Source organism: Oryzias latipes, chromosome 6, assembly GCF_053564925.1.
Source record: "Oryzias latipes strain Hd-rR chromosome 6, Olatipes_Hd-rR_3.1".
NCBI lineage: Eukaryota > Metazoa > Chordata > Actinopteri > Beloniformes > Adrianichthyidae > Oryzias > Oryzias latipes.
In genome coordinates, this window is record NC_136242.1 from 12,433,997 (window position 1) to 12,457,945 (window position 23,949).

General features: G+C 39.3%; 1 long non-coding RNA gene across 1 annotated transcript; it reads left to right on the forward strand.

Moving 5' to 3' along the window:
• Nucleotides 1-7,112: 7,112 nt before the first annotated feature.
• LOC144992432 (uncharacterized) lies at nucleotides 7,113-23,935 on the forward strand. Its single transcript, XR_013656376.1, has 3 exons — nucleotides 7,113-7,200; nucleotides 10,034-10,095; nucleotides 23,422-23,935. It is a non-coding gene; the product is annotated as an uncharacterized LOC144992432 (long non-coding RNA).
• The last annotated feature ends 14 nt before the right edge of the window (nucleotides 23,936-23,949 follow it).

A 23,949-nucleotide genomic window follows, 5' to 3' on the forward strand; every position in this document is an offset into this window, starting at 1 on the left:
CTATGTATAACCTCTTCCATCCTTGTGCTGCGCTTGCGCCAAAGCGCCCCGACTACTACCGTGTCAACCTGCTGCTATGATGACCGTATTTAGCGCTCTCTGTGTTGGACACACCGGGAGCGCGGGGGAAAACAACTCTGAGCTGCAGAGAATATGAACTGGTGAACAGGTGGAGCGGAAAAGCAGGTAGAGGGGCGGGGGAGGGGCTTTGGCTTCAAACTGTCAGAGAGATGGAAACACGGGCGTCAGATTCACACGCAGCTTTCACTGCGGGAGTTGAAGGAGAGACTTTCTGGGACGATCTCATGAACTCAAACATGGAAACATGATTACCAAGTAGAACTCTCCAAAATATTAAACCTGATCTCTCCACATTCTCCGTGTCTACCATGCATCGATACACACAGACATGCAGCGATCAGACCATAACGTTAGCTCGTAGCTCCGCCCACACACGACCGCGGTGTCAGCTTTAAAGAACGCAACTTCTAAGAGGAGGGGCGGGGCGGCAAACCCCCAACAACAGGTTAGATGACAGAACCCATTAAGCGTCTCTACCTGGTGCGTTCACTGAGCTTCAGAACATAAGACTTCAACAGCCACCCAGCCTAAAGTAGTCCGTTATTATGTATTCATGAGTGGAAAAAACCCGCCGAACAGACCCTGAAACCGCCCAAATTATGCATACCCGCCCAAAGCCATTTTTACCCGCAAATTTAGAACAAAAACCGCCCAATTGGGCGGAAAACCGCCCAATCTGGCAACACTGGCTGTGACAGGTTGATCTTCACACATAACGCCTGTTCCAAGTCTAACCATGAGTTGGTTTCTGGATTATTTTTTAACCATTTTAAGATGTATTGCAATCTATTTGCAAGAAAGTATTTGTGGAAGTTAGGTAATTCTAATCCTCCACAGCTTTTTGCAGATTTTAAAGTTTTTAGACTAATTCTTGCAGGTTTGTTGTTCCATAGAAAGCTTGATATGGATGAGTCTAATGTTTTGAACCATTTTAATGGCGGTTGTGTGGGAATCATTGAGAAGAGATAATTAACCTTAGGTAAGATTTTGATTTTAACCGTGGCTACCTTGCCCATTAGTGACAGAGGCAGGTTGGTCCAGCGTGTTAGATCGTCCTGTATGCTTTTCAGTAATGGGGTGTGGTTTAGCTGCACCAGTTCTGATATTTTGGGGGAAAAGTAGATACCCAGATATTTGATATTTCCTGTTTTAACTGGAATTGTGAGTCTTTGTTTCATATTCCTGTTGAGTGGTAATAAAACAGACTTATTCCAATTAATGGAATAGTCTAATATGGAGGAGAATTCATTTATGATCATTGCTGTTTCATTTACAGAATGTAAATTCCTTAAAAACAGTAATATGTCATCCGCATAAAGACTAATTTTATGATGGCTGTGTTTGGTTTTTTTTCCTATAATGCTCTCATTCTGTCTTATTGCTGCAGCTAAAGGCTCAATGAATATAGCAAAAAGAGAAGGAGAGAGTGGGCAGCCCTGTCTGGTTCCTCTTCCAAGAAAAAAACCTGTTTGAAGTCTGTTTATTAGTTCTAACTGATGCATTGGGGTTGTGATATAATATTTTGATCCAATTGATGAATGCTTCTCCAAAACCAAACTTATGGAGGGCGGCAATAAGGAACTTCCAATTTACTCTGTCAAAGGCTTTTTCAGCATCCAGCGATAGTACCGTCATTTCCTGGTTTTCAATGGTGGCAAAGTCTATTATATTAACTAGTCTACGGACATTATCATCCGAGTGTCTGCCTTTGATGAATCCAGTTTGGTCGAAGTGAGGAGTGATTTTTTCTATTCTCTGTGCTAGTGCTTTGCAGATAATTTTTACATCTGCATTGATTAGAGAAATAGGGCGATAGCTTGAAGGACTAGTGGGATCTTTGTCTGGTTTTAGAAGAAGAATTATGTTGGCTGAGTTCATGTTAGGTGGCATTGATTGGCTCTCATTAATAGATGTGACCGTTTTATAAAATGTTGGTGCCAGTTGTTCCCAGAATTCTTTATAAAACTCAGCAGGAAAGCCGTCAGGCCCTGGTGCTTTACCATTGGGCATAAGTAACAGAGCTTCATGAAGTTCAGACAGCGAGAGCGGAGAATCTAAGTTTGTGATTTGATCCTCATTTAGCCTGGGTAGGTTTACATTATTAAGAAATGAGTCAATACTTTGCTCTGACGGATTGATCTGCGGTGTGTACAAGTTTTTATAAAAGTTTTCAAATGCGTTATTAATTTTGACCGGGTCACGAGTGACATTTCCTGTTTGGTCCGTAATAGAGGTGATTGATGATTTTTCTCTATTAATTTTAAGCTGATTAGCCAGAAATTTGCCAGATTTATTAGAGTTTTCAAATCTTTCAAGTCGTAGCCTTTGTATTTGAAATTGTGTTCGTTAATTAATGATGTCATTTAACTGCAGCTTTAAATTTTTCAGATCTCTCAGAATGTGTTCCTGTGCAGAAGCAGCATAAGCAGTCTCCAGGGTTTTGATTTCATTTTCTAATTCTAATAAATCTGCTTTCTCTTTGCGTTTTTTGTGCGTTGAATAAGAAATGATTTTCCCTCTCATGACTGCCTTTGCTGTTTCCCAAAGAATGCACGGTGGGATGTCTGGAGTATTGTTGAAGTCTAAGAAGGTTGCCCACTCTTTTTTAAAGAATTCAAGAAATTCCTGGTCCTTTAACAGAGACGTATTAAACCTCCAGGTTGTACCAGAGGGTGTGGATTTTTCCCTAGAAATGTTTACAGAGACTGGTGCATGATCACTGATAATAATTAGATGGATATTGGAGCTTTGAATATTTTTTAAAAGAGAGTTACTGATTAATAAATAGTCTAAACGGGAGTGTGAGTGGTGAACTGGAGAGAAAAAGGTGAACCCTTTAGTGTTTGGATGACATGAGCGCCACGCGTCGCAGAGACCCAAATCATTCATGTACTGCTTTAGAATACTTGCAGACCGCCATGTACGCTGATTTGCTGCTGTGCTGAGTCTGTCAAGTTCAGGGTCCAAAACAAGGTTGACGTCTCCTCCTATAATGATTGTGGAGTCAGAGTGAACTGAGAGTGAGGTGAAGAATCTGTGAAAGAAGGAAGAGTCGTCAACATTAGGGCCGTAAACACTCGCTATACAAAAGTCCTTATTCTGAATGGATATATTAATGATTACAAATCTGCCTTCTGGGTCAGTAACTGTATCCTTATGAGTAAAATTAAGATTTTTATTAATTAAAACAGCAACTCCTCGTTGTTTGGAGTTGTAACTGGCAGAGTATATAAATGGAAATTGTAAGCAGCACATAAGGTGATTCAAAGAATCCGATAAATGGGTCTCCTGCAGTAGAGCTATATCTGCTTTTAGACCATCCAGGTGATTTAACACTTTCAGTCTCTTTGGCTCAGAGCCAAGTCCACGCACATTCCAGCTAACGATGTTAAGACTGTTCATAACTGCTCTGACTGAAAAGGTGTAAAACTAAGTAGTGCTTGTGTACCAGTCCGTGTGCGCGTGCCCGCATTGAGAAGCGTTGTGCACGTGAACGTTTTCTGGCTATGTGAGCTGCGTGTCGCGTGCGTCCTATGAGAGCCTGTGTGAGGTGTTTGCAGTATGTCGGCGTGTGTGTGCGGGATCGCATGTGCACGCCCGTGTGTGCGCTTGTGTGCGCGCGCGCCCGTTCCGTGCATAAATAAATACTTACCGAGGATGAGTTGCTTCCAGGTGATTTACATATGATGAGGGGGGAGAGGGGGGGGGGGAGAGTAAAGGAAAGAAAAAAAGAGATAGAAGGGAAAACGAAAACAACAACAAAACAACAATAGAAACATGAGTGGGACTGAGGTGAAGAAGAAAAAAAAGACTGTTTTCCTGAGATCGAGGTGTGGATTATTGATGATCCGGTTTCCCATTCATTGAAGTAAGTTTAGCGGGTTTCTTCTGGGCAGCGCAGATGTTCTCAGCGCGGATCTGAAAGCCTTCAGCACAGCCAGGGGGTGATCTCCGGGTCCCGGAACAGCCGGCCGTCCACGTAAAGTTTGTCAACGGCCACAATCGCTCTCGAACCAGCAGCAAGATGCTTCCTCCTCAGCGGGAACAGGATCTTCCTTCTACGGAGGATTTCTGCCGGGAACTGGTCATTAACGCTGTAATGCGTGCCTTTCAGCTCTCGGCCTCGGCCCTTGACCAACTCCTTCTGTTTGAAATGTTCAAATTTAGCCACAATAGGACGCGGGCGCTGGTGGTCGGACCTTCTTCCTCCGAGGCGGTGAACCCTGTGGAAAGAGATCTTCTGCACCTCCTCCTTGGGGAGCTTCAGGTGGACCTCTAAAAAAGACCTCACGGTGGCCTCGGGGTCTTCTCCTGCCTCCTCTGGAACCCCCGCGACCACTAGATTGTCCCTCATGCTCCTCGACTGAAGATCCAGGAGGGTTTCCTTGATGGATCGGTTCTCCTCGGAGAGACGGGCGGTGTCATTGCCCAGGGTCTTCACGGTCTCTCTGAGGGCCTGGTTCTCCGCTGCGAGCTCCCGCACCTGCTGCTGGCTGAATTCCAGAGACTCCCGCAGACCTTGAAATTCTCTATGGAGGATCTCCAGCAAATTGAGGCGGCAATCAAAGCTGGAGAGCTTTTTGTCAATCGAATCCAGGATATCGCTCACTCCGCTGCCTGGAGAGGACACAGCCCCGGGAGAGTCCTCAGGCCGTTCACGCTTGGCGGAGGGGGTGGTGGTGGCGATTCTGGGCTTCACCATGTTGCAGGTATTAAAACACTCGTCAATGAAATTCTCCAGGTCCTCCAGGCTGACAGAAGCTTAATACTCTTAACAGGCTATGTTAGTTTGCAGGAAATATTTTAATATGGCGGAAAAATGAAACAAGATCGAAAATGTTTGTTCAAATGCTTACGCGCCGCCAAGTCGACTCACCACACTCGTCTCGCTGGGTCTCGCGATACTACAGCATCACGTTCCTCCACGTTCCCGATCTTTGGAGGTCTCTCTATCTCAATGGAGATCACTGCCAGTGACGTGTCTCCGTAAATTCCTGAGTTTAGAGACATAATCCTTCGTTTAGAAAATAATTCTAATCAATATTAAAGAATAACTGGATGACTGCACTTGACTAGCTACCAGTAATTCTATTATTCTTTTGCTGAAGTGTCACATTCTCTGAGATCAGCAGCGCACTCTGCCTTGAGGCAGGCGTACTACGGACCTCACCAAGTATATTCCTTAAGTCCAATTTTAAAGGATAAAAAAGATTAATTGGGTCACAAACTAGCACCAATGTAATCAGACAGTTGGCAAGAAATACAAAAAAATGAGGTAATTACTAAAATAAAGCGTCTATCATGATATTAGAAAGACAGAAACAGTAAAGTGGATGCTTCAGCCACAGATCGGTATGTGCGGCGCAGGCTGGGCACGGGGGAGGCAGGTGCTGTCGGTAATCAAATAATACATGTCTAAAAATTAACGTGATTTTTATTTTAAATAAAAATTTTATTTTAGGTATTTTTAAGCTATATTGTGCCCTTGACTGCTTGTCACTGAATGTTCTTTTCTGATTGAGAAATCCTCAAGCAGAAGTATGGAAATCTATTGTGTGCGTTAATTTTGCGAAATGCAAACACAAATTTGCGGCTTTCCATGACCGTTCAACGTATGTCTAACAGACTTTTCATTCATGTACCGCTGATGCATAACTTTTATATTACTTTAAAATTATGTAATTGACTGACAAATCTCTGCTGAATTGCATGCAAACTGCGCACTAATTACGCATAGTTCGTGTTCTATGTTGATTCACATAGCTTATTCGTAATTCTTCCGTGGTTTTAACATGGGTCATTTGTGATATATTTGTGATAATTTCGTGTAAAGACCACAATTTTTCTCACGTTTTGCACGCATATTTACGTATACAGTAAACCCCTTGTTTTTCGCGGGGGTTACGTTCCAAAAAGAACCCGTGATAGGCAAAATCCGTGAAGTAGAAACCTCTATATTTTTTTTACAATAATTATCCAATTAAATACTCTATTATACATTGAAAAGAAAGAAAGAAACATTTTACAGGCTCAAGCATTTGTTTCACCAATAAGTGCTTCAGAAACGTTTTTTTCAACAAATAACTTCTGTACTGTACTGTCAAATAATAATTTTAATCATAGATGTGAACAGAAGGCTTCAAATCGCGTAGATTAGCCCCGCCCACCGCGACACGAGTAATTAGTTAAACGGGAGAAATTTTTAAATGATTATGAAAAAAAATACAAAGTACAGTCGGACAAATAGTGACTCAGGTGTATTTCACTGCTCTTCAGACTGAGCCGCTGCATCCTGACTCCGCTCTGCAGTGTTTTCTCCTTTTGAAGCCCGCGGTGCAGGTGATAGGCAGTTGTTGTCGCTCTTTTTTTCCTCTTTGCAAAAAGATCCTTATACACCGACATGACACCATCAAGAGAATTTGCACGTACATGTTGTAAATTTGGCGAGCTGTTTTACGTATTAAACTGCAACGTTATCCACGCACATGTAGAGAAGAAGCGGAGGGACTTTTTAGCCAATCAGAATGCAGAAGACGATGCACGATGCAAATCCGTGAAGTAGCGAAACCGTGAAAAGTAAACCGTGTTATAGCGAGGGATCACTGTGACCTATTTTCATCGGCGCAATGTGGGCAAATGTAGCTCAGTGGTTATGTGACACCACCTTTAATCACTGTAAAGTGCAACATTTAAACGGTGCACGCTATATTTAACTCAATCGATAAGTAACTTGAACACAAGCTCACTTTCTTTTTTTTGTTTCTTTCATGATTCTGCAGTAGCAGCTCATTGTGTTATAGCTACACTGAAAAAACAGGAAAAGTGGGGTTGTTTAATTCACAAATACTAAACATGTTTTTTAATATGAACAAATTATGTTTACCTTAGAAACATATTATAATCTTGTAGATCCCACTTATTTTCTAGCAGTGTTACATTAATATATTTAAATTATGTAGACAAAACATAAAAAATACTTATGTTTCGGCCTTTGCCCCTTAATTTTGGATTGGTAAACCCCATCTGTCAAGAAGCATTCCAGGAGGAGAATCTTCAACCACTGCAGTCAGCCATTTCAGAGCAGCTGAGAGCACCTGCCCACTGGATAAACTTGTAAAGGTAAGTTGGATTTACTCTTACAAATTAATTTAAGGAAGTGGAAAACGTGATATGTATTATTAATCTTGTTTGTTTTCACGGGGAAGAGCTTTGTAATCCACTTTTATCATAGTTATCAAAGTTAAGGCTCTGCGCGCCACTTTTGTCCCTGCCAGCTGCAGCCCAGGGCGGCAGGTAGGGGGAGGTGTACTCGGTGTATTGTACTCTTAGGCAGATTCAGCGGTGAGTTTCAATGATGTGCGGGGATGAGCGGTTTGCTCTTTGTGAAGGGCAGTGGGCGCTCGCGGGCGCGGCGGGTTTTTTTCTCCGCAGGCAGAAACGTTGCGGGGGTAATTCATTGTCACTTGTGTATTTTCTTTTGCTAAATTCTGCGTTGTGGGCACCGAATTTGAAGCAGGATGTGAGAAGCTATTATTAATATTGTTATATTAGCATTTCTGTACCGTTTTACCGACCAGCTAGCTTAAAAGACGGTATTATTTGATCAGGACTGTATCTCAGTCGGCTGTCAATCATCCTCCGTGCCGCGTCCCTTGCACAGAATGCCTTTAGTTTTCCAAGTTTAAATCTTCGATTTCAAGCAGAGCTTTGTTTTCCTTTTATAATATTGAACTTGTTTTTCTATAGAGATTTTAGCTACGATTTTAGCTACGGGGTGATGATTGGCAACTAGCGATCTGCTAGCTTAGTTCGCAGTTTCCATTTCAAAATTCGCGGGTTCTCAACGCGCTTTGAACTATGTGGGCGGGGGGCAGAGGGGTTGAAGTGTAGTTGCTGGTCTCATTTCTTCAGAATGTTTATTTTTTTTTGCAATTATTGATTTCAAACCAATGCAATCAATTTAGTTAATACAATGATACAAAGCTGTGGAAGTTTCTCTTTTTTATCTTTATTTAACATGAAACTCAGAAATCTGTCCTGCTTTACAGATCATGACACAACTAACCACTGTTCCTCTCTGACACTGACAGTGTCACAATTTTTTCTGGTGCTGCTGAGCAAGTTAAAGCCTAAGCCTTAAGTCATTTATTTATGTATACTATGTTCCATACTGGTTTTATTTGACAAAAAAATACGTTAATGAAGAGGTGCAGTTAACTATTTCCAGCAAGGAGCATTCTTTAGGGGGGGGGGGGGGGGGGTCGATTATATACAATTATTGAAATACATAAACAATTCAGATTTTTTTTTTATTAATTTAAATTAATAATCAATGTAAAAGTAATAAGCACAACTAAACTCGGGGTGCTTTTGACTATTGTCATTTTTGAAAGAGCACACAAGCATGGCTGATGTCATGACAACAGTTGTGAAAGCTGACAGGATTGCATTATGACAGTGCTTAAATAGCGGGGCACACAGTGGCAGTTTTATGCACAGGTAATACGGGCAATTGTACGGGGCGAAAATTTAATGGGGGGGCGGCAGTAACAGGGGCTCAGTACTTGGATTAAAATCTGGTCCACTTTTGGTTTCCTATTATCTGTTCTATCACAGTTTGTAACAGTCTGAAACGGTGAACTACCTTCCCTGCAGCTGCGCGTTCCCGTCTACTGTCACACGCGCGCTGTGTGTGTGTGTGTGTGAGAACGAAAGGGGAGGGGTGGTGGGCTCAGCCTGCCAGGTGGAACGGGCACTCGGAGAGCTGGCTTGATTACGCAACACCAGAATCATCATGTACCTTTAGATGACTCAGCTCATGCTAATAATGTCATTCTTTATTAACTCTTGTAGGCATTTAAGACGTGTCTTTATTTTCTATAAATGTATTCTTTGTCTGCCTGTGTTTTAGTTGGTGTTAGTATTTGACATAAAGACAGAAGGTAATGCGGGAAAACAGCTGCACTTTATCTGGGCAGAAATAAACAATCTATCATTTCGGAAAAAAATCATAACAATGTTTGTATCTATTTTTCAGACTAAAAAACGTTAAATATATTGGTGCTTCTGTGTTAATGTTTCAGATCATTTTACATTTAATATTATTTATTGGTTGAATTATTTTTCTCAGCATCAATTTGTTCAGTTGGTCAAATAGTTTCTAGTTTAAAGAAGGACTCACAGATTTTTTTTATTTCAGGCACTTTAAGCTTATTTTCTGTTTTAGACTAGAACAGTGTTTCTGTGTGGCTAAATAAATTTAATATTTGTTGAACGTGGATTTATGTAGCTTTTTCTTTTGTTATTGTTAGAAGATACAATTTTAAGTATACTTACACAATTTTTATAGATACTAACCTAATATATTGTCTCCGCGCGAGTGAGTGTGTGGGGGTGGAGAAAGGTTATGGGGGGTAGGGGGGTGCAAAACATTTTCTTTTTCCTAGGGTGGTCTCTCAAAAAAATAATTGAGAAGCACTGCATTAACGTGTGACGCTTGCACTTCAATCGGCAGAGAATCATAATATCACAATACCTGCTTATGTAATAACCAAAGACTGACAGCTAAAATATCATGTTCTCTTAACTCAGATAATGACTTGTAGCCAAACTGAAAGCTGCATTAATAATCTTTTTATAATTGAACCATTGTCTCCTGAATTGTAATTAAATCGAATTGTGAGGGGCCTTAGAATTTCCACCCCTACTCTTTGCAAACAACTTTTATGCAGAGACATAAACATACATTATAAAAAATGATATTGGATGGCAAATGGTCCTCATGTGGAACAAAGGGCAATGGGGAATCCCACTATTTCTGTTAACATATCATTGGGAATATTATGATTTTGTTAACCCAGTAACTATTACATTTAATGGTGAGCCAAGGTTAAGAATTACATTTTTTTAAAGTTTGCATGTGAATTTAAAATTTGCTGACTTTGTATTTCAGACGGCTGTCTTTCTTGCCAGTATCAGCAAGTGCACATTTCTTTGAAAGGCTCTGTAGTAAAGGTGAGTAGTGTAATCTAGACTTTTTAACTAAACTTTCCAATGTGAACTGTACATACTTCACTTAACATTAATGTGCCTATAGCTTGACACTCACCCAAACATTGACACACACTCTAATTTTTCTAATTTTTCCTTTTGCAGTATGTGGCAGTGTAAAGCGTGTTCTAAAACAACATCAAGTAGGAGAAAACTGCTTTCTCACTACAAACTTGAACATGTTCACTTTGGACGCACCACCAGATTCCCCTGTACATATTTTAGCTGTCCATGCTCATTCAAAACATGGAATGCTTTACTTATTCACCAGAGTAGGGTTCATTTGACTTGCACAGCTCAAACATCAACAGAGCACACCACTTTTTCCTGTCACATATGCAGCCATAAAGCTTTATCAATAGAAAGAGATTTTTTTTGTCATATTAACACACATCTTAGGCGGAACGAGAATGTTCCCTGTCCATTTATAGATTGTTCATTTCAGAGCAATATTTATGGTACATTTAAAAGTCACAAAAGTCGTAAACATATACCCCATACCTATGTTAACTTTAAACCAGGTATTGTCAGAACCACAAGACAAGATTTTCAAACAGATGTACAATCATCTTCTGATCAAGAAGATGATGGCGAAGAGGTTTCTTCTATAACTGCATCAGCAAACATAAACATACAGTCTGACAAACTCTGTGATTTAATAGAACAACAACTTGGAGCAGCTCTATTAAAATTAGAATACTTAGTACATGTCCCTGGAACAGCCATTGACGAGTTTTTACAAGAACTACACCATTTACTTACCTCTCCAACTACTAGAATATCTAAAAGTCTGGTCAATGACATACTTAAGAGCAACAACATTCAAGTTGATGAATCAATTATAACAGACATTGCTACAGTGTTTTGTTCAGCTACTCCTGTGCAAAAGGCTCTGCAAAAGGGTGGATCTCTTAGTACTTCATATCAACGCAGACGCTTTTATAACCAGAAATTTGGAGTTGTTGAACCTGTTACACATGTTTTGAATGCAAAAGAGAAGCATACATTTCAGTATGTGCCAATTTTGAAGTCCCTTCAGCAAATTTTAAGGAGCCAACCTGTAGTTGAGAAGCTTTTAAAAAATCATAGAGGAGCACAGCATGCACAACCTGATGAGTTTTATGAGTACAAGACCTTTCAAGATGGTAGTCATTTTCAAAAGAACAGCTTTTTAAATAATGATGAGTTAAGAATATCTCTAGGCCTTTATATTGACGACTTTGAGACATGCAACCCTCTTGGCACCTCCAAGAGGAAGCACAAGCTGTGTGCATTATATTGGATCTTAGGTAACTTACCACCAGGCTCCCACTCATCATTATCATCAATCTACTTAGCGTTACTTGCCAAATCTGATCACATAAAAAAGTATGGCTATGCAAAGATATTAAAGCCTCTATTACAGGACCTCAAAATCTTAGAAGATCAAGGAGTATACATCGCATTGTTGGGACATTTTTTGAAAGGTACAGTTCACTCTGTGGTTGCCGACAACCTGGGAGCTCACAGCCTAGCTGGATTTCAGGAAAGCTTTTCTGGAGACTACTACTGCCGACAGTGCACAGCAAAAAGTTGTGATGTTCAACACCATTGTGTTTCATCGGGTGTTTTTGGCCCAAGAACTAAGGAGGAGCATGAGTATCATGTAAAGTCTGCACAGGAGAAAGACAAAAGTGTATTTGGAGTTAAAAGAGGGTGTATCTTATCAGAATTTTTAAGTTTCTTTCATGTGGTTGGTGGCTACCCACCTGATCTGGCTCATGACCTTCTTGAAGGAATTGTTCCAGTAGAGCTTGCTCACTGCCTTGCACACTTAATATCAAAGAGTTACTTCAAATTATATGACTTGAACACAGCCATACAGACATTCCCTTTCAAATGGACCGACAAAACGAACAAGCCGAACCCAGTACCAATTAGCTTTGAAAGTCGTAAATCAATTGGGGGAAATGCTCACGAAAACTGGGCTTTTCTGAGGTTGCTTCCATTTCTGATAGGGCATTGTGTACCAGAGAATGAGCCGGCCTGGCTGGTGCTCATGGATTTGAAAGAAATTGTTGAACTTGCTGTCGCACCCATACACACTGATCAGTCCATTGCATACCTTGAAAGTAAGATTGTTGAGCATAGGTATAGATATCAAGAACAATTCCCTGGCATCAAACTTCTACCAAAGCATCACTACACAGAACACTACCCTCTCATGATCCGTTCTTTTGGTCCTCTTGTACATCACTGGACCATGCGTTTTGAAGCAAAGCATAGTTTCTTTAAACAAATTGTAAAAAACACTAGCTGCTTCAAGAACTTGACTTTAACGTTGGCATCTAAACATCAGCTGATGATTGCATTTCATGTGAACTCTCCATCTTATGGTAACTCTCCCCTAGAGGTGTCTAACGTTTCCACTGTTCCAATAGATGTGTTAAAAGATGAAATGGCTAAGGCTATTCAGCAAAGGTATCCTGACACAAATGAAATACATCTAGCTAAAAAGGCATCAAACTGCGGTGTCACATACTGCAAGGGTATGATAGTCATTCATGGGACAGATTCTGGATTACCTGAGTTTTCAGAAATCTTTCAAATGTGCATCATTGACGATAGGCTATTCTTCATTGTGAATGTGATGTGTGCATGGTACAATGAGCACTACAGAGCCTTTGCACTAGAGCAATCAGCAAAGACAATGAAACTCATTGCACTTGAAGAACTGATTGATACCTATCCACTGAGTGATTACTGGGTTGGAGGAAGCCGCATGGTAACCTTAAAAAGGCATATCATCACTAGGGGTAAGAATTAAACATGCACATTCATTAAAATTGTTACAATAGAGGATAAATGGCACATAATTTGCTTACTATATTCTCCTTCTGATTAGCACACTCAAAAAACTGTCATGTTGAATGAACATAAAAAAATTATGGAAAGGATTTCCACATAATTAAATTGCATTACTTGAACTAAAAGGAATCATATTGGTCTTACTTAATATACTTAAGTTGAGTCAACTTAATATACTTAATTTATCCTAACTTAATATAGTTAAGTTGACCCAACTTAATGTACTTAAGTTATCCTAACTTAATATAGTTAAGTTGATCCAACGTAATTTACTTATATTGACCCAACTTAATTTACTTATGTTGACCCAACTTAATATATTTGAGTTGATCCAACGTAATTTACTTATATTGACCCAACTTAATTTACTTATGTTGACCCAACTTAATATATTTGAGTTGATCCAACGTAATTTACTTATATTGACCTAACTTAGTTTACTTATGTTGACCCAACTTAATATACTTAAGTTGTTCCAACGTAATATACTTAAGTTGTTCTTACTTAAGTATATTAAGTAAGACCAATATGATTCCTTTTAGTTCAAGTAATGCAATTTAATTATGTGGAAATCCTTTCCATAATTTTTTTATGTTCATTCAACATGACAGTATTGAATGTATGACAGTACTATACTTAACTTAATAATGTTGCTGTAACTAATTTGAAAGATGTTGGTTAAATAACATGAAATAGATTGAATCCAATTGTTTAGCTGTACAATTACTCCATTCAAGTGAAGTAATTCAACACATTCATTTTAAGTTAGATTAATAACATTTTTATTACCTCAACAAGTAACAATTTACACTGGCAGTGCAGGTTTTACCAGTATTACAAAACATTAATAATTGAGAACCAAAAACTGAGGGAGAGTTTTCACAATCCCAATGAAAATATGCTTCACATTCCTCTTCTATATGAAATTTTACATAGTTCAGAGTTCAATGCAAAGATTTACTTCAGTCAGACCGAACATTTTGAAAAATACTCTAAAGTAACAGACAACTTGTAAATGACAACTACAAAGTCTACTGCCTGGTTGGCATGACAAAAGTTTAACACAAAACAAGTATACAATTTAACTTCCATTACTAGGAGATTAAACACCAGCAGAGCAAAATACCAACATAGGATTCCTTTAAAATTTATGACCAAAAATAATGTTATTTCCAAGTATTTTCAGACTTGAATAATATTAAATTAAAAAATGAATTGGTCTCAAAACATTAATACAAAATAAGAGCACTGCTAAGCTACAAAATATTTGTTTTTTTAAACAAAAATCAAAAAGTCCCCATCTAACAAAGACAACGCAACGAGGCAGCTTTTATAAGACAAGGTTCTTCAACGGGAAAGCAATGTTTTGAGGACTTGTGCTTTGTTAGATAGTTTATGTCCATCCAATTCCAGAAAGATTTTCTGAAAAACCTCAAAGGTGTATTTCAGCTCCTGGGGGTAGTTGAGGTTCATTGCATATACAAGGCCAAGAAGCATTGCCACAGCAAAAGGTACATTGTCCAACTCACTCATCACTTCAATCCCTTCCAAAACGATGCTAACATTCTCCACATTGTCACCGGGCTCTGCACCTTCGTGTAGAATAACAGAGATTCCAATGACAGTCTCCGCAGAGGCCATTTGGAAGTCTTCAGTATCCTGTTACAAAACAAACAATGACATTTTACTCAAGTGCATACAATACAATTTTCACAAACAAAATAATAATTATATTATAATAATTCACCTTTGTATTGAGCAATATGAACATAAAACACTATCCACACAATGCAAAAGTTGTGAACTCACTTAAATATTATAACCGGTCGGTTGAAATTATGAGTTCATCATGGTTAATAAGAAGATAGTGCTAGTCCTATGATAAAGTAGTTGTGCTCTTTTAGTTCCAGTTTCTCACAATAAAATGTCATATCAGACAAAATTAAATTTGAGCAAATGAAAAGAGCAATTTTTGTTTATGTACCCAGCCTGACCCAATATGAAAAAATAAATCACACATAAGCTGAATCACATTTTCAGAAAAGACATGCTGAATTTTAATAGCCCCTCCCAGACCCAACTTCTGCCCAAACTGGATAATACAGAACCTCATTTCAACTGATTTCCAGATTATATGTTACAAACACTAGCTACGCTTCCATGTGCAAAATGTCTTGGATCGGATTGGATTTGAACTGTGTATATGGGCCCAGAAAAACCTGATCCGATTATACAAAAATGTGTACATACGACAAACTTTTGGTCTGAATAAATCATTTTGACATGCGCAAAAGTCACTAAAATACTGGAAACAGCCAAAGAACAAGAACAGTGACTTCTGTTGTAAACAAAGCTGCAGCATAGGGCGAGATGATCTAAATGTGCTTTTGTTATTGTTACAAATATTATAAGGTTCCTGTTCGCTCATAATTTTCTAAATCCGTGCGGCCAGTGATTTATACTTTGCCGAATGGAACCGGAAAAAGGGTTAGGCTAATACGTGCCAACAACATTGTAATTAAAAAATCTGTGTGATCTGTGCCGCAATGTGCATCTTTGTTGAACATATATATGTGTGGATAAAATTTTCTCTGGACACAACTGATAAAACAAATTCACATAATTGTTTATACGGTTTGGACTGCCCTAACCGACATTTCTGTATTGAAAAGCTGCTGCTCTGCTTAGAGACACGGTTCTTCGGCAGCTCACTCAAGCAGAGCAGCCCAACAGACTGTGTTCCTAAGCCTCCTGTGGAGCCAAACTGTAACAGAGAACCATCCCGACACACAAACACAAATCAACGAGTCCGTCTGCACTGATCAGAGACACGGTTCTCTCACACAGAGCATCCCTCTGGTCCTTTCTGCGCTCAAAGCCTTCCCTGGAGCACCACTCCGTCTACGAATGACGCAAAGCCAGCGCAGTAGTGACCCACGATCAGAACAAAGTGTTTACATACACAATCAACAATCGGCATAACCCACCTATCTTGATCGGAAAGAAATTTTGATCTAATCTGACATGTAAACACACCGTTCGCAGTACTCTGCCCTGATCAGGCACATTTGGATCAAAATTTCTTTCCGACCGAGATAGGAAAAAGCAGAAGATTTGGAACAGTGTGTGAGCTGGCAGAGGGGGCTATTAAATGGATAAATGCAGCTCCACACAGTCCTGAAAAAAACGTGTAAATATTCATATGAATTTGTGTTGCCAATCCTATCTAGAGAAAATAAAGGCAGTTGTTGTTGTTATTACCACATATCTACAAGTAGCCAAGATGCACATTGCAGCATTGTCTGGACCATTTTTTTTAAGTTCATCAATAGTTTAATGTTGTTGGCAAGTATTAACCTAACCCCAACCCTACTTCCGGGTGCGTTCAGCCAATAAAAAAAAACACTGGCCGGCTGGATTTAGAAAATTATGGGCAAAGAGGTCCTTAATAATAAACACAATAATAAAAGCAAGTTTAGAAAATAATCTTGCTCTACGCCGCAGATTTGTTTGTTACAATGGAACTAATTTCTTCTTCTTCTGTCATTTCTGGTATTTTAGAAAATTCTGCTCATGTCAAAATGACATTCTAATCAAAAGTGTGGCGTATGCAAATGTTTGATATAATTTGATAGTTTTTCTGGGCCCATGTAGACTGTTCAATTCTAATTCGATCTTTGATCCGATCAGAGATCTTTTGCACATGGACACCACAGCTAGTTTGAAAAAAAAATTTAAGGTTTAAAAGTTCTTATTTAAGAAAAAAATTAATAAAATGAAGATTAAAAAAATTAACACACCAAGTATTCCTTGACAAGCTTCTCTGGATCTTCATTTAGGTAGACGCAAAGAGCTTTGAGGATGCACTCTCTTTTAACCTGGATATTGTCAGCCTAAGTACACAGATCACAAAAAAATAGAGCATTACAAAAATATCAAAACAGCAACGAGTTTCACAAAGTGAGACAGTTACGTTTTTGCACAGCAAATTACAATATAAAATTTTAGGTGTGAAAAACTTACTTAAATACAAATTTTGATTGGAATTCAACTTTTTCAGATAAATGTATAATATAGCCTAAAAAGACAAGCTCCTAAGATTTCTTTCATTGGGTATCATACCTTGGTTATAGCTGCTATGATGGTCCTGATTTTTCTCCCTTGTTCTCCACCTTTCTTGGAAAAGGCCTTCATCAGGTTTGCCGAGTGATTATCCAGCGCAGAGAAGAACTTTGGCACCAAAGGAACTGTTGTGATTCTCTTAAATTCTGCACTCACCTACAAAAACAGTGACACAAAAGTCAAGTAAGTTATAATGATGTTACAGTTGTGTAGATATGTCAGTTTTCTGTAAAATGAGGATGTTCTTAGACTCTTGTACTTGCCTCTCGCACAAGAAAGACAGCTGGCCACCTAGTTTTGAACTCCGCAATCATGGGTGCTTCTTGAACTACCTCTTGCCTTCTAAGTGCAAAGGTCATCTCCATCATTTGTGCTACCTTTTGCTCATTGTTTCTTATCTTGACTTCTGACAGGAGCGCCACTCGCATCTGTTCTACTGTTTCTGCCGTTTCCCCAACTGGATAAGTTGGACAGTAATTCACTTCAGCTTTTTTAGGCCTTTTTACTCCATATGCAGGGCTGCACTTCCCATCAGGTTTATGCTTTAAAGAATTCATGGTAACTTCAGGACACCCAATTCGTCTGAGTTTGGTTCGATAGTTGGCAAGTTTATATTTCAGGCTCGTCTTCCATCCACCATAGCCAGTGGTAGAACCTGGTTCCTTCAGACATGGGTGTGTAGTTACAAGAGCTTCGGCTACCTCGTCAAACTCCCTGTCTGAGAGGTACACTTTGTGTTGGACAATTGCTTCAGTTAACCCATCAAGAATAGCAGATTTGAGTGCACTACTAGGATTTAGTAACGCACCAGTTTCTTTAACAGCTATATTCGCCCTGTCCAGTTGGAGCTGAGCATCATAAGAAAACCGTGGGATGGAAAATACAACAGGCCAAGCAGTGGACCTTGAGGATGTGGACCCAGGAGAAGACAATATGTCTGTATCACATGAGCTCCCAGGTGATGAAAGGGATGAGGATTCATCTTGTGAGGAGGTGGTGGCAGTCGATAAGAATGGACAAACTGTATCATTAGGCGTGGCAGTCGCAACAGAATTAAAGATGACTTTGATAGAACTTTTGTGCTGGATGTCTGATGTTGATACCAAATTGGTAAATTCATTTCCAAACTCAGGATCCATGAATTGAAGCCTGAAGTCCCCATTTACTGCACATTGTCTCTGAATTTCTTGCACAAGTTCACTGACAGATTCTGGCATCCCATTGGAAAGGACCAATCTCTGAGAATCATTTTCTCCAAAAATGATTCGTAGCATCACTGGAGTAGCCATTTCACAACGGCCTGAATGAAGAAAGAGACAAAAATCGTAACAGACCTACTGGAAAAGTAAATAAACACACATCACATCACAACAGCTCATGTGAACTGAATACATTCCCTAAACATTCTCCTTCTCTGCTTTAAGTCTAACAGCATCTCTTATGCCATCCATCCATCCACCCATTAATGCTCATATATACACATGCATATTAGATATTAGAGGCGGGCGGGTGGGAGGGGGGCACATTAAAAATATCTATCATGCAAGTGGAGTGAATGAAAAAAAAAACATACCTGATGTGAATATATCTTTTTAATGTCACCAGTCTTAGAGGTCCAACAAAATAGTCTGCCAAAGGGTAGTCATCGGTCAAGTCACCAAGTTCAACAAAAACATTTTCCCTTGCTGGACTTGCACTCAATTCAAAGGCTCTGAAATGTTCCCTGTACCACCCAGAAAGTCTTTTAACAATAAAAAACAATCTGTCCTGAACAATACAAATCTGAAGAATCTCTGAAAAGTCAGGCAGCCCGCTTATAGATCCATGAGCAACTATCATCCCTTTTCTGAAGGTAAGACCTTTACTTGACACATGTTTGGAAAAGTGGACCTCAGTTGTACCAGGGCAAGTCTGTTCAATAGACTGAGCTATTTCATGTTTCAAAACATCCACAGGAACTGTTGAGATGTTGGTGACTTCAAGGGAAGGTTTTTCATAAGTGCATGAACTTAAGTGATATGAAATCACAAGTTGGTGCTTAGCAGCAAGTGAGAGGGGTATGTTTTTGAAGCAATTGGTGTGACGTGCAACATTCTTAAAAAAACTGTGTTTGGCCTCAAAGCGCATTGTCCAGAGGGCCACAAGGGGACCAAACTTCCTTATTAGCTCAGGATAGTGCTCTAAATAATGATGTTTTGGGAGAAGTTGAACATCTGGGAAGAGTTCCTGATACTTTTGTCTGTGTTCAGTAATTTTGCTTTCAAGATAAGCAATGGACTCATCTGTGTGTTCTGAAGCAACCACAAGCTCAGCAATATCTTTTAAGTCTAACAGTATTTCCCATGCAATCTCCCCTTCTGGCACCAGATGCCCAATTATGAATGGGAGTAATCTTAAGAGAGCCCAATTTTCAGTAGCATTTCCCCCAATTGTTCCTCTGGTTGAAAATGTAGATGGTATCACATGGGGCCTGTTGGTCTTGTCTGTCCACTTGTATGGAAAATGCAGGATAGAGTTGTTGAGGGTTTCAAGATTGAAATATCTCTTTGATATCAGAATTGCCAGGCACCGTGCAAGCTCCACAGGCACAATGCCCTCAAAAATATCATGCATAATATCTGGGGGATAGCCTGTGTGTACACTGAAGTGGGCTAACATTTCAGTGATAAAGCACTGTCTTTTCACACCAAAATAACTGCTACCATTTTTCTTTGCCAATTTCACATGACTGTCATGAAGTTCTGTGGTCCTGACAGTAAACAAACCAGATTTTACCTCTTTCGTTTGGATCTCTGTTCTTGTTGCAGTACAAACACGGCAGATATAGCCACTGGAAAAGGTTTCATTAAAACCAGCTATACTGTGAGCACCCAAGTTGTCTGCTGCAACAACCTGTATTGTACCTTTTAGAGACTTTCCTAGTAATGGAATGAAAATTCCCTCTTCTTCCAAAATTTTGACATCATGAAGAAGGGGACGCAAGACATGGTCATAACCAAACTTACTAACATCAACAGCTTTGCACAACACTGCCAGGTAAATTGATGACAGTGACGAATGTGAGCCCAAAGGCAAGTTACTTAAAGTCCAGTAGATTCCACAAAGCTTATGTTTTCTGCGCGAAGTACCTAGAGGATTGCAAATCTCAAAATCGTCTATGTACAACCGCAACAAAATCCTCATCTCATCCCCTGACAAAAACCTATTCTGTTGGAAGTGTGACCCATCCTGATAAGATCTGTAAATACAATGTTCAGCTGATATTTTACTTTGTTGTGCTTTATGGTTTTCAACTACCCTTTCCACAAGGTCTTTCTTAGCAAAAAGCTGGTGTAAAGTCTTCAGTATTGGCACATATTGAAAGCTTCTGTGTTCCTTGACATCAAGAATGTATTCAACAGGTTCCACTGTGCAAAAGCTCTCTTTATAATACTGGTTACGAAGGTATGTTGAGCTTAGCGAGCCATCTTTCTTTATGGCTTTCAACAATGGGTTAGATGCGCAAAGAACAGCAGTTACTTCTGTTAACACTGACCTATCAATCAAAGGGATATGTTTCTGAAGTACCCCTTCAAAAATTTCAAGGGAAATGGGCAAGGCTGTTGAGCTTAACAAGTAGTGAAGTTCCTCTAAGAACTCATCAATTTTTGCACCTGGCACATGTGCAAAATGCTCCAGCTTGAGCAACACGGCAGCAAAGTTTCTCTCAATCACTTCAGGAAAGGTCCTCCTTACATCTTCTTCCCTACTTGAAAAGGCACTGCCTGATTCAACTTCTTGTCTGACTGATGGTTCACAATCTTCTGATGATCCTAGTGAAGATGCAGAGGTGGTAACTACACCTAGCTTGAAATCTTTGACTGTGTGTGGGTTGTGCTTCCTGTTCTTGTGAGAGTGAAATGTTCCATATACATTTGTTTTAAAATGGCAACCCTCAAACATACAAGTAACGGTTTCATTACTCTTCAAATGAGTACCTATATGTAAAAAATATTCCCTCTCTGTAGGAAGATCACTACAAGGACACAAATTGCAACTGTAAGTTAAGAGTTGCTGCTGGTCTTGGGTACTTTGCTTAGGATGGACTCTACTTAAATGAATGTGCAAAGAATTCCACGTTTTAAAATTACATGGGCAACTTGTGTGTGGGCAGGAATAACGTTGCACATTTCTGTGCTGAAGCCTACAGTGTTTTAGTAGCTCATATCTATTGGGGAGAGAGACAGTGCACACCTTACAGCTCCACATATCCCAGTTTAACTTAAAAAATATATATATATAAAATCAAAAAGGCAGCCAATACCGCACCAAATCCTAGAAAATAAAAAAATAGGAAAAAAACAAAAGCAAAAGGGATACACAAACTTAAAACACTAACTTACTAACTTGATGATGACCAATGACTCTCTTTATCAGTGAGTTGGATGTCAGAATGGTGTTTTCTGAAAAAGAAAGAAAGCTGTTACTTTTGGTTCATTTAAATGATACTTTTCTAAAAGAATAACCAAGATCTAACAGTATATGTATTCAAAACCAAATATTCGACAGGGCCCGCGCCCTAAAACCTGGTGCGGCTTTTGTATGTCACTCAAATACTGAAAAATCACCCATAACTGAGACTAAACCCTGTAACCAGTGTGCGCCCTATGGTCGTGAAAATACCGTAATGTAGTATCTGCAGCTGTTAACAAGCCCTGTGTTACTACCCAGCGCTATACACCCCACCCCCACGCCATTTTACCGAGTCAAGTTGCCTGCCTGCAGACAGCTCTGACGACCAGTGTTGCCAGGTGTAAGAACAATTTTTCTTAAAAAAAAAGAAGTCATGATTGATTTTTTAAAATAAATAAAACAATAATAAAGCAGTTATTATATTAAAATCACCACAATGTAAAAGTATTTAATTAAGCTACACTTGCTCTTTGTGTGTGTGGACATTGGCTGCATTCAATCAGCTTACTTACTCAAAACTGGTCACATGACCTCATGTCCCAGCATTCACTGGTTGGGTAAAGCAACTTGCGAACGAAAAGGCAGTACTTGCTAACTTGTATTTTGTCATTAAATTGCCAGGAGGTGAAGAATAAAAGACAAAAATAGTATAGTATCAAAATTAGACATCAACTAAACTTACCATAGAAAACTGACGAGTGGCTTTGTGAACCGCAAATTTCATGCGGAAAAATGTCCTAACTTTTACTTTTGCACTGATTTTAAAAAAACTGAAGCAGCTTAAAGACAAAATTCTGGACTATTTTAAAACTAGATTCCGTTGCATATGTACTACCCACCGATCTCCAGACGCTCGTTCATAAACGGAGGGAATGCTGCAGCCTTGCGCGCAGGTCTAATAGCTGGTTTGGAAGAAGATTCTGGTGGCTACGTATCGTAGTGCCTTCATTTCCCACCAGGCAACACTGCTGTGGATATTTCAGCGGGAATTTGTTGAAAGCGGTTACACCCAACCCACTTCGACTAAATGTTAGCTTTGACAAACATGAATGGACGTAATCCAACTAACATGATTTCCCTCGTATGAAAGCGAGCTTTAAAACCGCTCTTCAAAAACCAACCGAGTTCCGTGACGTGCATTTTTCACTGTCTGGCTACCACTGCTGCTTGACTAGCTTAGCTTTAGCTCATCCACATAAGCTAATTCACAAACACGATTTCCCGACCGAAACAACTTCCTTACCTTTGCAATCGCCGTCATAATCAAATAACTCAGGGAACACCTTTATAAATCGGAACATTAGGGTTTTCAAACAGAGAATTGGGGGGGGGGGTCTCTTTAGCTTCCGAGAGCCTACAATTATTTATGCTAGCTACGACAATTTGTTTAAATAAAAATAACTCAAATAAAATTGCATTAAAGCGAATACAAAAGTTAGTAAAACGTAGTTAACGTACCTATTAAATAGGACTGTGTTGTATATGGAGAAAATTTATCTTACCTTTTTCAAATTACAGCAGATGTCTTTGACTCGATCGTGCATGTGAATGTTCGCGCTTCTGGCAAGGAATCTCGCATAGTCTCGCATAGTCTCATGATATCGCGAGATTATCCACAGGCAAAATCAAACGTAATCTTATCATGTTGGATCAACATGATTAAAATTAGTTACTATTAAGTTCATGAATTTTATATACATGTGACATGATTAATTTACGTATGATTTACAAACATAATATTTTCTTGTTGGAATGACGAGTTACATTTTTGTAGAGTTTAATGGCTGGTAATTTCCTTTTTTTGAGTGCATGCTGTTCATAATGCAAAAAATAATTATTATATCTAACCTGTTCTGTTATTCCCCACAGATTAAGAGATCATCAATGTCTGATTTCAAGGTGCTAAGGGTTATCTTGGATGCTGAGAACTCTCAAAGACTGCTGTTTGAAGAGGGTTTCCCAAGATCCGTTGATGAAATGGTTCAGGAGGTAAAAAGACAGTGCAACCTCAACTATACCTTCAGACTTCAGTTTATGGACGAGCATTTTGGAAATGCATTTACCAACCTTACAAGAGTGGAAGAACTCAGTGATAAGGGGACCATTAAAGTCATCCGGACTGAAAATGCCCAGTGTGATGAGAGTTCTCTCAGTCATTCTGTGGTTCAGCCTCCAATTTCACCCCTTTCATTATCCATGTCTTCTGGGTCTATTGACACAGATATTCTGTCTTCTGATTCTTCAAGTTCAAGAGCAATGTGGCCAGTCAATTTTCCCGTGCCACAGTTTTCTTATGATTCTGAGCTGAAACTTCAAAGAGGCAATGCTGCATACAAAAATGATGGCACTACACTCATTCCGGATCCAAAACTTAAATCAAATATTCTTGAAACTCTG